This window comes from Anser cygnoides, chromosome 10 (assembly GCF_040182565.1).
Source record: "Anser cygnoides isolate HZ-2024a breed goose chromosome 10, Taihu_goose_T2T_genome, whole genome shotgun sequence".
NCBI lineage: Eukaryota > Metazoa > Chordata > Aves > Anseriformes > Anatidae > Anser > Anser cygnoides.
Genome location: NC_089882.1, coordinates 18,473,816 through 18,490,607, shown reverse-complemented (window position 1 = coordinate 18,490,607; position 16,792 = coordinate 18,473,816). Strand labels below are relative to the sequence as shown.

General features: G+C 54.7%; 1 protein-coding gene across 6 annotated transcripts in view; it reads right to left on the bottom strand.

The window, feature by feature from the left end:
* BSN (bassoon presynaptic cytomatrix protein) overlaps nucleotides 1–16,792 on the bottom strand; it is a 75,123-nt gene that overhangs the window by 20,460 nt on the left and 37,871 nt on the right. The window lies entirely within an intron of this gene.

Sequence of the window (16,792 nt, the reverse complement as noted above, 5' to 3'; positions counted from 1 at the left end):
ATGAATGGTGAGCTTGCAAACGCAGCAGCATGAAGCTGCAGGCGCTTTCGTCTACAGGGCAAGGCAGCGCCGGGACCTCATCCCTCAGCAGAGTTTATTCAACGCTAATTGACTTTATTAGCATGACCCGGGCAAGCATTAGTGTTGTTGCGGCTCACAGATCAGCCTCACCAAAAACCACCGAGGTTATTCCAACCCGTCACTAAATATAGCATTTGACAAGCAACGGAGCAAGGCTTCCCAGCGTCGCTCTGTTCTCCTCTATCCCTGCAGCCCCCCCGGCTGATGGGGCTGATAGTGTCTGCCCGGCCCTATTGCAGATGCGGGCGACACATCAGCAGCTTTCACACCGCAGTGCTGTGACTCAAAGCAGTGCACGGTGAGCTCGCTGCAGTCACACATCGCCAGAATGAGCCCTGCCATAGCTTCTCCTTCCCTTTGCAGACGCCCCTGCATGGAAAAACCCCCACATGGGAACTTTTCCTCCCAATTTCTGCCCTTACACCCCACCAAGCTGCTCACTTGGGCATCGAGAGGGGACCCAGTGCTGGCCACGGGCAGCGGTGCTGGCCTGCAGCCAGGCAGCATCCACCACGGTCACCACCGCCACATCAGCCAGCGAGGGATTAATCCAGCTGAAAGTCTTTGACTGATGAGTAATAGCAACGCTCCTGTTCGTTTTCCTTCGAGGAACGAGCGTGTGCTTGCCAAGTCCAGCTTACTGCGTGACAGCGGTGGGACAAGCCCAGTAAATGCGGGCACGATGGGGAGAAAGCAGCACGAGAGAAACCACGGAGCTTTCTCCGGGAGGAAAGGGAAGGGGCTCCTGACTCAGCGTTTCAGACCCCAAAATGCTCCTGCCAGCACGGGCAGCTGCTTTGCACCACGAAGAATTTGCGGGCTCGTGGCTCGCGGGGCCACCGATGTTGCCTCCGTGCCGTGGTGCCACGCAGGGCACCCACAAAACCCGCGGCACAACCCCTGCTGCCGAAACCCTGCCAGGGAGGCGTCCCCCCCTTCCAGCGGCTGAAACCCCGGGGACTGCAAACGAATCCTTCTGGGATGCTTTATGCGGGCTCTTGAATTGCTCGGTTTTTAGAGTTCGCCTCTTAAACGCAGACTGTCTGAGGCAGTTTTCTCCTCCCAGAAACCCAGGGGCTTGGCTGCAGACAGGCTGCACGCTTGTGCAACGCGGGCTGGGCAGGGGTACAGCACCAAGGTGCCACAGGGCGGCATGGGCAGCGATGCTTTGTTCTGACCAGCATCCTTGTGCACCCGCAGCCCGTGCTTTGAGCTGTGATGACCCAAAATCCCCCAAATGTGCCTCTATTCTCTGCCCCCTAGTCATTTTCCACCCACTTCCAAAATTAGCAGAGCCGCATGCGGCAGGAAGCACCTTCTGTATTTACTGAGCTAAAAATCTTCTCGAGTCGCAAGAATGTTTCTAAGTTAAAGGATTTAAACTATTTTGCAATCAAGGAAGCATATTTCCAAACGAGCCCAATTCCAAGTGCTGGGTGCTGTGTGGGCTGTGTGAAGGGGCTGCTAAAAAAGGGTACACAGCTGTCCAAAATTTTGAAACCGGTCCTTTTGGAGAATATATATAGCCATTCCTCCCCACTCAACATATTTCCTTCCAGTTCATTAGATAAAAAAAAAAAAAAGAGTAGGATATAGAAGAGATAATTTTGATGCTCTTGGCTCGTCTAAAAGCCCCGGGACAGATTCCCAGGGCTGCGGGTGAGCATTGGTCTCTCTGGGAAGGGGCTGTTTGACGGCAGCATCACCGCACGGCACGTACATCCAGCAACAGAAGCAGCTGCTGCAGAAATAACATCTGTGCAGCACGGGTGCCACAGGGCTGCTGGGAGAAAACGGCACGCCGCAGCCCTCCCGCTGCCCGCAGTTGGGGTCCGGGAGTGCTGCTTCTCACCGGGCCCCTGCTGGTGCTCTGGGACGAGCCAGGCTCCCAGGAGAGGTGGGAAGCAGAGGCGCCGTCAGCCGGCGCAGCAGCAGCTGGGGAGGTAAACGCAAGTGGGAAAGGCAGCCACTGCCGAGCAGCGCTTTGCTCCGCGTTCATCCCCGCTGTTGTTTCCATGCTGGATGTGCTCCTCTTTTTTTCCTGGTGATGGGCCACCGCCATACGTTTGGTGCTACGCCAGCGCCCCAGCAGCTCCCAGAGCTCCCCGGCTGCAGCAAGCAGGCGTGGACGAGGCTGCCCGGACAGACTCAGCCTCTTGAACATCTTTACGGATAGGGAGAAACAAACCTTCCAGACTGGGCACCGGAGCGTGATACTGAGGGACAAACAGCGCCAGTGCAGCTCTGCGTATTCAAGAAAAAAAAAGTGCCAGAAAAGAGTAGGAAGAATAGGAGGAACAGGAGAGGGAGTCTCAGCGGCTGCAAGCGCTTTTGTTTTCTCTTTTCACCGAGCCCTACTGTTTCTTCCTCTTTTTTTTCTTTTTATATTGGAGAAAGAGCTAAATTAACTACCAGCTCAGTTCCAAGAGACTGAATCCAAATGGATGAAGAATTAAGAAGATTTTCTATTCGCAATAAAATATAGCCAACAGTATTAAACCAGAAGAGGGTTGGGTCTGTTTTTCAAAGATTAGCTACGGCTGTCCCCAGGAAGGTCCATATTTTCCTATTTTCCTGTAATGTGACATTTATAAAACTATCTGAATCATTTACAGGCCACGGATGGACTCGGTGAGGACCCTGCCGGGAAGAAGGGGAACAGAAAGCCCCCAAAGCACTGGGGGCTGCCGGGGGGAGGCACGGCACTCCTTCTTGGGCAGGGTTTCCTGGGGCTGGTGGCGGCACTGCAGGAACATGGGGAAGGGGGACGTGGAGCTGAACACACCCAGCAGGAGCAAGGGAGCTCCTGGCAGTGCTGGAGGATGAGAAGTGCCAACCACTGACTGCAAAAGGTAAAGGCTGAAGAGACAAAAAATGACGAAATACAATCCCTGCTACGCCAGTAGAAAATATCCCACAAAGTCCTTCAGGATCACCAAGCCCAACCAGCAGCCTGGCCAACCGAGTCCCATCACTGAACCACGTCCCTTGGTGCCACTTCCACGTCTCTCAAATATCTCCAGGGCTGGGGTCTCCCCACTGCCCTGGGCAGCCCATTCCAGTGCCCAGCTGCCCTCTGCGTGAAGAAATCCTTCCTGATGGCCACTCTGAGCCTCTCCTACCGTGAACCAGGCTGCGAGGACCATGAGTGAGCCACGCAGAAGACAGGACGTGGTCCTGTCCTGCAGCGAGCCCAGCAGCACAGAGCGGGGACGTTATCCCCCCAACCATAAAGCAGTAACACATCGTTCGTTTTTGTTCCAATCGATCCACGTGCATTGTAATTTACTCGGGGAAGAAGTCCTCCTTAAACAGATTTATCAGCCTGCCAGGCAGCCTTATCGTTCACAGCCCACATTATCAGGATGTAGCTCTCAGCCAAGGTTAACAGTAGCGGGAGGATCTCCAAACGCCGTCTGCATAACAATAATTCTGCAAGAACGCCCAGGGGACGTACAGCGGGCCGCCAGGAGCCCCGGCCCCGATCGCTGTCTCTTAGCTCCTCTTGCTGCATGGGCACAACGTTGGAGCAAGATGCTGCGTGCTATTATTTCATGCCTTTGTCACCGTGCCTGCACTGATGGAGTAACTGCTCCTCTCTGGAAGCCGTTGGAACCTGTCCGTGGAAGATTTCAAGTCTGCAGCAAAATAATGCTTGCAAATAGAAACCTAGCAAAACTGCAGAAAAGAACTATAGTATTCTGTTCATTTTTCCGCTAGAAAGGGGGAAAAAAAGCCCATGATAAGCTAAATTTATCTGAAAAATCTTATTTAATCAAAACCTTGCTTTTTCATAGGCACCAGTGTTGACTAAAATACCCAGCCATCCAACGAGCAATTTTCTGCCTCTGATAAAAGCAGATTCAAGCTGTCTGATTGCTCTCTTCTGAGCTGCAGAGAGCCCCACGTCTGCCAGGCAGCAGCCGCTTGCTTGCAAAGCAGAAGAAAAATCAGCATCCTCATCGGCTACCCCCCGGGGATCGCTGTGTCCCCCCGCAAGCCAGAACAGCAGCAGTGAGGGCAGACCCTGACCACCTCCCTCCTTTGGGGTTTGAGCCTATTTCATGCCCGTGATGGATCATTTTTAAAGCACGTTGAAGAGCCATCAGTACAAGCTGATGGCCCACGGTGTCTGCGAAATTACATAACATTTTCAGAGTTGTAGAGCTAATGGCAGCCTTTTCCCAGCAGAGATCACCTTCCCCACCGAGGTGGCTGGATGCGCCGCGACCGAGACTCACTGCCTGCACCTCACACCCAGCAGGCGGCTGTCCTACACCCCTGTGGGCGGTGTGTGTGTCACCTTTGGGCTCTTCTGGCTGCCCAGCTCGTGGAAAATGTCACCAAGGGCCTCATCTTCATGCTGGGGGCAGCCCGTGCTACGCAGACACACGTGCATCGTCACAGTCATCCTGGGAGTAACCCACGGCTCCCAGGGATTTCAGCCTTTCCTTTCTTTCCTCCTCTGTTATGTTCTATTTCTACATCCTCACTTGGCCCCTGCCAGCATTTTCACCCTGAAATCCATGTATTCCGAGATAACTGGGAACTTTAGTTTCTGTTTGACTCCTTTAAATGACTGCTCTTTCAAAAAAAAAACCAAAAAAAAAACCATAGGCCTTGCTCCAAGCCTCAAGATCACGAGTTCCGAATCCAGCAGCAGAAGTATTTTAATTAAACGACCTACCTTTATGGAATACATCAAGTGGTAAGTTTGAAAAATTAACTCCCCTGATCTTTCACGCTTCCGTGCAGGTCAATAATCTATTACAGTAAAAGGCTGCAAAAAGGAACGCAGATGGCTACAGCGGAGACGGATGAGCCCTTTTACTCCCCCAATTACACACACCGTCACCCTCCCGTGCCGGGGCCTTGCGTGCCCTCGTCCATCCCCTTCCCTGCAGCACAGCTCGGGCAGCGCGGCTGGCAGCTCCCCCCTGCTGGGGTCCAGCCGGGCCGATCCCGCTCCGGTCCCAGCTCCACCAAAACATCTCGGTGGGTCCGACCTCAGCATCGGCGTCTTGAGAACGATAGGCGGCTGCCAGACCCCAGCGTCTGCCTCTTTTCAAGCAGAATCAGCGTTGATGTGCTTCAGCACAACGCTTACGGGCATGGAGGAACAGGGAGCGGGGAAGTCCTGCGCAGCCCGCCACGGGGCTGAGCCGCTCTGACGGTGCAGCCCGATGTCTGCAGCTGCCTGCCGGGGCTGGGGCCGTTATTGCGGCTGAGATCTTTAATCTCAAGATAAAATGAAAATACGGAGCAAGAACGAAGCCAAGAAGCTGAAATGAAATGGTGACATTCACGTAAAATGGTTGCTTTTTTTTTTTTTTTTAGTTAACAACAGGGCGATTTGCTCGGTTTGATGTGCATCTGTGACGGCTTCTCCTTCTCCAGCTGCCCTCTCTGCAGCGACAGACGCGCGTGGGGCCTCGTCCCCCGCAGCCCCAGGCGGACCCGCGCCGCACGGACCCTCACCACATCGCAACAGACCCCGTGGTAGGAGGGCTTTGGGGGCACCCCAGAAACCTGCTGCTGCTGCTCTGAAGACTGGGCACGCTGCCCCGGCTCCCAGCCCAAAGAAAAGCCCACGTTTCTTACAAACACTGCTGCCCAGCCCCACTTTGCTCTCCTTTTCCTGATGCGCCATTTGCTCTCGGCAAACAGATGACTCTTGGTCATGCTTAACAGTTGCAGGCGAGTCAGGAAATTACATAAAGATGGGAATTTCACAGTTACCTCGCAGACGCCGAGCCCTGTCGGAGCAGCGTGCGTGCTGATGCCCACTCACCCACGCCTGCAATTGCAAGGCAGCAGCGGGTGTTGCTCAGCCGTGCCGTGCCCAGCGCCACAGGGTGGAACCTGGGGCAGCCCAGAGCCCCCGGGCACCGCCACAGCACTGGCCCTGTCCCACGCTCACGCTGCCAGGGGCTGTTCCCAACCCCATTGCTTCTCTCTTTCCCAAACTAGGTCTTCTGTGAGAATATTTGTTCTCCGCGTCAACTAAAGCCCGCTGAAATCCGTACTCTTCTGCTTGAGCAGGCTTGGGAATCGGGTGCTCTTTGGGCTCTGCACGTACAATTAAAAATATCCCACCAAAAAAAAAAACCACACCAAACCCAAGCCATCACATAAGACACAGAACAAAGCAGCTGAGACATACAGCATACTTTAAAGCCATCCCCTCTGAGGAAAAGGAGGATTTGAGCTCTCTAATGATGGAACGAAAAGAAGCCACCGCTGCTACCTCCTTGGAAGCACACCCCGGGGAGGTGGGCAGAGCCCCACCGAATCCTGATGGCAACGTTTTGATATGCCGTGCTCTGAGCAACTCCGGGCAACGAGGCCTCTGGGCCAAAACGTATGAAAAATGTCGCTACCCGCCTGTAACTTCGCCTTTCTGCTTGCATTTGCATCGTGAGAAATGTAGGAGTCAGCACGGGTCCTCGCTCTGCCGTGCCGCTCCTGCTGCTGAGCGCCAGCCGAGAACCATCCTGCCTCCAGCGCTCACCTCGGGGTACGGCACGGCCCTGGGAAGGCTTCCAGAAGTTTCATCGTGCCCACGGAGACAGTGGCAAAGGTGCTGCTGGGTCCATTCCCCTGCGGCCACTCCTGCTCCCCAAGGAGAGCAGAAGAAAAGGAATCACAGGATGAAGGAGGCACGGAGGACTGGGGCTTTTCTCCACGTGCTTAAGGTCCCTCGAGGCAAGGTTCGTTTGTAACTGCCTCAAACACATCAGCAAGTCACCATCCGCCCCGGGAGGGAGAGCATGGCCAGGGTGGGGAGCCCAAAGCTGTGCCCAGGAGGCGCCTGTGGTCACGGAGAGCTGCCTCCGCAGCCACCTCTGCCCGGGCACCCGCAGATGGAGGAGCCAAACCCTGCTCTCGGTGCCAGCTCCTTGCCCCTGGGCTGCCACCACGCGAGGGGACCAGCACAGGGCCCCACGCGCCCCGCTCACTGCGCCAAGCCAGCGCTCGTGCAGCCCGGCAGGGCCACGTGGGGCTCCCCGAGCACAGCACACCTCGTCCCCAACGTGCTGCCTTATTTTAGCACGCGCGGCAGATGGCAGTGGGAAGATAACGGCGAGGAGCAGAAGCAGAGGAGAAGGCTTCTGCAGCGAGCTCCCTGCTCTGCTGCAGGGTTTCGGGGCGTTTTCGTGGCACTTGCCGGGAGGAGCTTTGAGGCAGCCCAGGGCTCGGGTGGGAACTCCAGGCAAGGAGAGCAAAGATGTGGGAGAAGCTTGCCCTGGTTTTCAAATACCACTTCGCAGGAACAGCTGCCGTTGGCTCAGCACAGCCTCGCAGCAAGGCACAAACAGAAGAACCGAAATAATCCGTGCCAAACGGAGGCAGAGCCCCTGCAAAGGCCCTCGGGGAGCAGCCCTGGCTCCGCCAGCTGCTGCCCGCGAGGCTGGGGGGAGCTGGGAGCGCTCCCCTCTGCGGGGCTTCTGCGCAACCCAGCCTGAGCGCCTCTAGGGCTGCAAGGATCCTCCCTGCCCGAGAGCTTCCAGCTCCCCCAGCCCGTGCGGAGCTGGCGACAGGGCAGCCTGCAGCTCCAGGCCCCACCAGGACAGGCGGAGAGGAGAGAGCACGATAATTCCTGCAGCCGCGCAGCACGGACGGGTACACGGCAGCAGCTGCTCCTTTAAAGCCGCTGCTCTTCCGAGCAGGCTGGAAAACTGTTGGAATTGCAAAGTATTATCGGGGGCTTTGGGAACAGGCTTAATTAGCTGGAACTATTTGCTGCGTTGGTGAATTGCTTCCAGAAGCACCTCGAGAGCTTTTTGGAACCAGGAGAACCTTCGGAAGCGGAAACATTTCTGTGGTGCAGTTAGGGGAGCGCCTGGTGACACCTCTGCCCCCCCCAGTTTCTCCCTGCCCCACAAGCGAGGCAGGCAGATTTAAAAAGAAGTTTTGCATCTCCTCCTGCCCGCTCAGGAGGCTCCCCTGGAAATTTCTGGAGCGCTGGCGCTGTTGGCATCCTTCCCCTTGCAGCAGGAGCACGGAGCAGCCTTGCCAGCTGCCCTCAGCTCCGGGTGCGCCGCCGCCACGCTGAGTGCACCCACCAGGCTCCCAGGCCGCCTCACCTCGCTTCCACACCCAGGTGAGGGGCTGCTCACAGCATTCGCCCTCTTCAGGAATTTCAGGCAAGAGCTGGCAATGAGATTTCGGGGATTTTCAGTGCAGCTCGGTACTTGTGCAAGGCGAGCACCTGCATTTTGCTGGGATTGCAGCAGAAAGAGGAAGCAACTTTGCTCGTTTTGCACGCTGCCCAGCTCTCACGCCAGGTGCCCTTTCAGGCACCACCGCTAGAACCTCCTCCCAAGGCAGGACGCGATAAACACTTCTGGGCCAGCTTTTCCAAGACTGCAGGCAAGCCTGCTCCAGCCGACGCCAGGCGATGCAATCTGCCCGTGGCCATGCTCCCTCTGCGAGCTCCGTCTCGTGGCACGTTCCTCGTCCAGTTGCTCGGGGCTGACCAGGGCTGTCTGCATCAGCGTTAGCAACACTAATATACATCTTATTTGTTATGTGGCCTACACTAGCTATTAACGTGCTGTAGCACAAGCATTTCTGCACTGGGGACGCTGGTCTGACAGGTCCCCGGGCACCCGGAGAAGAACCCTTTCAGGCTGCTCACGGGCATAGAAACTGGAGGAAAAAAAATCGACATTGAAAAAGTGCAATTGCTGCAGGATCAGGCATAGGCAACTACGTTAATACCTCAGCTTTTAATTGCAATCATTTATGTTGACAAATATGCCTCCCTGCTAATCCCCTATAAACTTCTGATTATTTACAAGGAGCTGGCTTACAGCCTTACGTACAAAACAAGACTATTAAAGCATCAGGCTTTACAACTCCAAAACACACACACGGGAAAAGCCGAAATCCACAAGCGCCAGGAGGTTGGGCGCCAGGCGTGCGAGGGCTTTTAAGCAGGTAAAGGGGCAGGTGGGTGCCTGGGGGGCTCAAAGCATCTGCAAAGGGTTGGCACCCAACTCCTCTACAAGCCGAGAGCCAAGTCCCAGGGATCCATCCCAGGAAGTTCCTTTGGGAAGAGCAGAAAATCAGCACAAATAAATACTAAAGCAGCTTCCACTGTTCGGGATTTTGCCAGGCAGCACCTGCACCCAGCTTTTATGAGGATTTCACACCTCCAGAAATCAAACACGAACTGTTTCCCTTTCAAGTAAGTGGCACATGGCAACCAAAAAGGTATTTAATTAAATGTTTCCAGCCAGTTCCTGACCCATATATCTGACAAATTATTCACAAGGCAGCCTTTATCCCTCTTTATCCCTCTTGTTAAGAGCGATTCCTGCAATGGGAGGCAAGGATGGATGAAGTGCAGGAGGGAACAAGGCCACAGGCAAGGGGCACAGCCCTCGAGCAGCCCCGTACAAGCAGACAGTGTGGCAAGAGAGTTCCAGAGTGGAGCAATCCTGGGGGAAATGCCTCTGTGAAGGTAAAATCCCCCAGTGCAGCTGCTGCAAGCACCCCCTGGCCCTGCATCAGCCACACAAACAGGGCTAGAGGAGGAGGAAGCAACCAGACACTCAGCACACCCCCAAGTCCCTTCAACACTGATTTTTAACACAGCAGGAAGGTTGATTTTTTTTTTCTTCATTTTAATACAAAAGCTCGACCCCCAGAGCTGGGGGTGTAGGACCACCAACCGCCTTTCGGGTCCTGCTGCTCCGCCCTGCAGGAGCTGGTAAAGGACACAGCGTGCGCAGGGCTGACGAAGGTTTCAGCAGCGTGGCTTGCTCCAGCAGCATGGCATCAGCGCGCCCACGGAGCCTTACTGTGCCTCTGCGCTTTGCCAGCACCAGTTTTGATGTGGGAAGGATGGAATAGCCTGAGCTGCAGTCCCCAACACGTGCACATCCCAAGCAGTAATCCCATCTTCATCTGCAGTAGCTGCTTCCCCACCAGTCCTGCTCATTTCACCATCAGCAGCCCCTCTCCTCACTATCAATTTATTCCATGGATGGTTGCAGATGCTTAAGACTGCGGGCTCTAACTGCAAAATGCTGCTGGGTTCATAACAAGAAACGATGCTGGCTTGGAAGGTGGATTGACACCAACACAGAAAGTCTGGGATGCTCCTGTCACAGCTGAAAAACCAAGCACCTCTTCCGCAGTCCCCAACCCACTCAGAAATCCAGTGCTACAAAGCCAATTAAATGCTCGATTAAATGTCCTAATGTGTTCCCACATGAAGTACTAACATAGCACGTTAAAGAAAAAAAGAAAGAAAGAAGTGCCAGGTTGTGTAATGGTCTGAGAGCACATCAGGATAATCTGAGCCTGCTCCCCAGGGATGGAAACAGGAACAGCCAAATCCCCTCGCCATTTCAAGCAAAAATAGCCGCTCCTCTCTGCCCACCACATCTCCAGACCGTGGCTCTGACCCACGTAGTCCTGCAGACACCACAACTGGGCTCCGTGCTCTCCAGCACGTGTACAGGGTCTCCTCTGACATCCACAAAGCACTGTGGCAGCTTTAGCTTATTCTGCTTCCTCTCCAGACTTGGACTTTGCCTGTTTTTGCTGCCTCCAACCTTTCACACGCACAACAGTAACTCCTTGCTAAGCGCACAGAAGCACATGGAGCAGTGATTGATCTGCTCACAGTCTTTCCCCAGGCAGCTCTGGATGGCAAAGCTCCAGCTATAGGAAGTCACTCAGGCCTTCCCCGTGCTGGGGGGTGCTGCTGTCCATCGCCCCTGACCCATGGGAGCACCAAGCCCCCCCGAGCATGGCCCTGCGCACCCACCTGCCAAGTGCCCGTCCCCTCCGTCCGAGCGGGGACAGCTTGGGCAGCTTTCTGAAAGATGAGTCCGTTCTGCAGAGGTTGCACAGAATGCCATCGGCATTCGGAAAAGTTGTAGCAGCTACTGAAATGAGCTGGCAAAAGCATTCAAAGCTTTGCGAGGGCCAGGGCATGACACAGAGAGCTAGCCCTGTTACAAGGACAAAAAGAGCATCCCTAAACTATCCCCTCATGCTTTTTAGGAAGCGGCCGGATCGATACTGTAAGGATAAAGCTTCACCATCAGCTAAAGCAAACCCAAGTCCAGGCTGCTGCAGCACCGTGACGTGGAGGGAGGTGACACCACTTGGCAGCAGGGGTCAAGTTGCCCCTTGGGACGCAGCGGCAGCATCGCCGTGCGGTACCACTGCCAGCACGAGCGAGGGAAGCAAGCTGGCTTCTCGCTCAAGCTCAAACTCCAGCAAATCTCTTAGGAGACTCCGGAGGTGGCACTAAGCCTACCTTCTGCTCAGATGTCCTGCACGTGCTGGGAGCGCACCCGTTGTCTCCCCAGCCTGGGCTGAAGCAGGAAACGGTGGAGCTGCTTCTTAGGGCTTCAGTGGCTGGGATGGCTCCACAGAAGACCCCTGTGAGCCCAGGCTCCGCAGGCACCGCCTGCAAACGCAAGTCCCCTGCCCCACTGTCACCCCAGGAATACATAGTTTGCTTTTATACATAGTTTGCTTTTTTTCAGTGTTTTTTTTTTTTTTCCACTGAAAACAACCTGCACGCGTAGGCAGCGGCTTCCTCCAAAGCACTCATCAGAAGGGTTAGCACACAGATGACATCTGTCTATTAATAATATAATTGCTCCTAAGGGAGGAAATGAATCCGTGACTCTGTTGCTTTTCCTGAGTAAAGGCACAGCAGTTCTTGAGATGATTTTCCAAGTGGCCACAAGCTGACAGCAGGTTCAGCAACAAGAAGCTCAGCATCTGCAACTGGTTCTGGAAGCTCAGAAAGACACGGCCAGCAGAAGACCAGTGTCTGCAGCAGACACGTCTCCAGGGATTCTGCAGAGAAAGCAGTAGCGAGGTCCATTTTGGGACTCTGCTCTTAATTCAACCCAATTTGCTTGGTCATACACCATAACCAAAACTCAGCCCGACTTCAGCCCTGTGCTTTCCCCGTTGGGTCCAGGCAGCAGGACCCGGGCAGGCTGGGTTAATTACAGCATGTTAAGCAGTAGGGAAAACTCCTGAGTCACAGCAAGCTGTTAATTACCCATTCGTAAAGGGATTTGCAGGCTCACGCAGGCAAAGCCGACTTCCACATCGTGCTGTCATAGACGGCTCTCTCGTTTTGCCTTCAGTTCAGGTGGCTGACCTGATTACTTGCAGCCTGGCACTGGCTCTCAGTCCTACGGCAAGCTCCCAGCCCTGCAGTAACTTGCAGTTTCTTGGGGTGGGGTACAAAATTGTGGCAAGGTGACGCCGCTCGCCCATGCTTTGAGCCCGTTGTCAGAACTCAGCCGGGAGATAACAGCTAAAAAATGCAGCAAGAGCACGGTGTCTCCCCAAAAGCGGCCGCAGCCACGTACGCTGCTGAATGGCATGGACCTACTTAGCAAAAGGGCTGTCCTAATGAGGAATGAAATAAAAATTAAGAAAGTTTTAAAATCTGCAGTCATGGGACCCTGCGCAGCTGCTGCCCTGCCAAGCTGTCACCACCAGGATGCATGATTTAAGGAGAAAAACAGCCCCAGAGGGGCACCCGTCACGGGGACGGACGACAGCTGCTCCCTGCTACATCGGGAGCCACAGGAGGAAGAGAAGACCCCGGGTTCTGTCAGAAACGGACGTGCACGAACCTTGAGCCGCCGTCCCCGCTCAGGGGGCGGCTGGGGGCCGTCGGGCCCACACGAGGGCACATCGGGCCTGAACCCTCCCCACCCGCGGCGCTGCCGGCACCACCCGGGGCCTGCTCCCACCGGCTCTTCCTGGGCAACCCCAGGGCCAGGGGACAGCACGGAGCTGGCAGCGTTCCCTCAGCCCCGCTAATCCTCTTCAGCCAGGAGCTAGGGGCTGACTGCCTCCCCCTGACAGCACGGGTGCCCTGGAAGGGGCCGGGAGGCCCCAGGCACGGAGCTGTGGCTGGCGGCTCCCACCTGCAGCACGGCAGCAGCCCGGCACTCCCCGCCACCACTCTTCTCCCCCTTTCCACCCGAATGCTCCTTGTAACGCCAACACCTGCCCGCAAAGACCAGCCACAAGGGAATGTGTCCCACGAAGGAGACAAGCACGTCGCCCCTAGTTTTTCTTTAGCTGTAGCAAGGACAGAGAAACAAGAAATTTGCTGACACCGGGCTGGGAGATGGACGGCACACCCTGAGCATTATGAAAAGCATCCTTTTATAACACATTAAAGCACAAAAATAAATGCCAATTCCTGTCAGGATGCAGATGCTGTGTGGCAGGGACACGACTCCGTGAGAGGGCCCCGCGGAGGCACGGCACTGTCAGAGGTCCCAGCCTTGTGCTGGGGAGCAGCAGCAGCAGCCTCGGACGAGACGTGTCCCAGCTCCTGTTTCAGGCTGGTTAATTAGGCAAAGGGGCATCCTGCCACGCTCATTTAGTGGCACAACATGCGCACTTCATTTGTTCCTTAACACAAAACCACCGGAGTCAATTGGGGTCAGCTGGGGTTACTGGGAACGCATCACGCAGCGCGGGGCAATCACGCTCCAGGCCAGCTCTTGCCACATCACTTGCATCCATAGCAGGCGCTGATTTAAGGCAGGATGCCTTAAATCCTAGCAAAACGGCCCTGCGTCTGCCTGCCTGCAATGGAAACCTCTTTCCTACCTGCACACCACCAGGCTGGGGCAAGGGGGAGCGCCCAAAAGTGCCAGCTCCGACTTGGTGGGCAGACCACCACGAGCTGGAGCCAGCAGCCAGGCTCCTGGGGGAAGCATGACGAGGTGGGAGGAAGCTCCAGGCACCCGTACTTCTGGTAAGTCACGTAAATGACTTATTTAAAGCTGTGTAACGTATAGCAGGGCAAGCAAGACAACTGGACAGTGCACATTTGGGCTCCCTCACCACTATAGCTCCTTCTGTCCACTGGTCAGCCACAGCCTCTGGTGCCCACAGGCCGCCACAGCCCACCCCTTCTCCTGGGATGTGCTGCCACAATGCCATGCTTGTGCCTGAACTTCAGGCCTACCTCCTCAAGAGCCCTAGGCTCTCAGTCCTCACCATCACCTTCCGACCGTGCCCCGAAGCTCGCTAAGGCTCAAGGTCCTGCGAGAGGACGGGCCACACAGCGCATCCCGCAGCAGCTCTGGCCAGGTGCTCGCAGCCAGACCGAGCTACGCCAGCACAAAACCAAGGAGGAAAGCTCAAGTCGCCTTCGAGATCTGCATAAGAAACCTGCCTCTGGATACAGGCAAGGAGGAGAGCTGTATACAAATGCAAGGCTTTTATGGAAGACACGCAGCCCTGACCTTTGCAGCCTTCTAACACCATCAAAAATCTTTTGTTGGCGGATGAAAGAGCGGCACTAATTCAATGGCCGGGTCCCAACACATCCAAAAGCTGTGGTGGCTTCTCACCCAGGTTTAATGAGAGCAACCACAGCTTAGCAACAATGACTGAAATACCTACTGGCCCATGACAAACGTGAGCAGAAGAGCTTCCAGCATAGACAGTGACAACAGAGGCAGCCCCAGCCCCGTACATAATGATGTGATCTGGGGAAAAGAACCTTGCCCGCTCGTTCCTTTTCTCACCTCATACCACCTGGAAATGAAGGGAACCAGTTCCTTCAGTGGCTAAGCACCTATGCAACTCAGCTGATGACTCCACAGAAAACAGCATTTTTACTTTTTTTTTTTTTAATCTTTCGTTAGGTTTGAATGCACTCAGCTGAATGAATCACTGGGGAGATGCAGCTTTGCTGTGCCACAGCAGAGGGTGGGAGGGGACGACAGGGACCCAGAGCCTCCGGCTCCATCTGTAGATCAGGCGTGGGATGGATCTGAAAATATCACAGGTAAGCAGTGATGGTTCCAAGAGAAACCAGAAGTTTGAGGGGGCTGCAGATAGGGGCAGAAGCCTCTCCTGCTCCTCCACTCACTGGCCACTCTGTCCCTGGGGGACTGCCCCTGGCAGAGGCAAGGGGCTCCTGGTGATGCCGTTTGTCCCGAGCATCGTGTGTGATGCCACCATGGAACTGGGGTCTCTGCCAGGAAGCAGTGCTGCTGGCACGTCCCTCAGCTCCCACCTGAGGTCTCAGGGTCCCCATGCACGCAGACGTGTCACCCAGCCCTGCCACTAGCAGGGGGCTCAGCCTGGGCGATGCTCTCCACTAAGCCGTGACAGTTTGAGCTAATACTTGCGGAGAAGTCTCCTTTAGTGGAATTTAGTCCGTGCCCCCCTGGCAGTACAGATGACCTAGTTAGTGAAAACACGTGTCCTGTTTGAGGAAGGACACATTATTTAGGGTTTTTCCCCAGCCCCCAAGCGGTTATGTGGTTTTGCAATGAAACTGCCAATGCACGCAGCCCACCTCTGTGAGGAAGCCCAGCTCCGTGACACTGTGACCAAGCCTCAGCAGCCTGCAGTGACGATGCAACTATTTGCAGAAAACATGTTCTTCTAGCACTGTTTGGCTGCAAAACTCCATCCTTCCTCCAAAAACCAGGCCACAACAGCCTGTGCCTTCTTCTCCTCCGCCTTGGTGTGACTCACACTGTCTGAAGCCAGGGAGGAAGGCTCTGCCCAGGCTGCAGGGTACCGCCCGTGGCTGCCCAGCCTTCAACGCAGGCTCCTCTGAATATCAGCGGACCCAGGCTCAAACGTCCTCATTAGCTTTCACAGAACTTCCAACAGCAGTTTGCAGTCAAGGTCCTAATTCGTAAAGCAATTAATGGATCAAGCCTTGCTACTTCAAAGAATGAGCTCTGCTATTTGTGTACGAATCTTGAAGCTTGGGACAAGCTCATGCGAGCTGCAGGCAAAACACTTCCACTCAGAGGATAAGACCACAGAGCAATTTTCTAAGAAGATCAAGCAAACCTAAAGCCTGACAGTATTAAAAGATCTTACAATGTTCCCCCCCCCCTTTATTTTTCCAGAAAGTTTAACAACATTCACAGCTCAAGTGTTTCATTTATTCCTCAACTCTTAAAAAATAATTTTGCATCAGCCAACCCATCTACTCTAAGCCAGATTCTCGTTCTAGATATCCAAGACCACTGCTGGGGAGAGGCTACCTGCCTCTCAGCCACCTTTCCATGGTACCTGTGGAGAGCACCACGTCAGCAGCTACAACCCACACCCAAAGTAATGCTCTGTGCCACAACGGGGTGTCCAGGGGAGCATGCTACGGCCATTTCATCCACGTGTGCGTTTTCTGAAACTTATCCTGGAAACTCATCCTTACCCAAGAGCACACCGAGACTGGGCTTCAGCCCTTCGCAAGGGACTACACAAAGCCTGGACACCTTTTCTCACCAAAATCCTCAGGATAGGGAAGAAGCAGTGCTTTACTGGTACCCAGTCTAGTTCTGCTCACATTATGCCTAATAAAAACATACCATGCTCCATACCAAGCAGTCTTCAACTCATTTTCATAGAGCACTATTGCTGCAGGTCTCATCCCAGCATCCAAAGTAACACCAATTTCCACACAGCTCCGTTTCAAAGCAGTCATTTTGTGCTGGGAAGATTGCTGCTGCTCCCATTCTCACCACACAAACCTCTTTGAGATTCGACCTTTTAGAACAAAACTGGTAGGAAGGAGCAGAGCATTTCTGCCGAAAAGGGAGTCGCGTGAAAGGGGTGCTGCTCCACGCCTCTGCGTCCAGAGCTTCGGGAAGGGGAGAACATTGCTGCCTGTAATTGAAACTGCAGGGAAGAGTTAGGGACATAAAATGTAATTATCCACAGT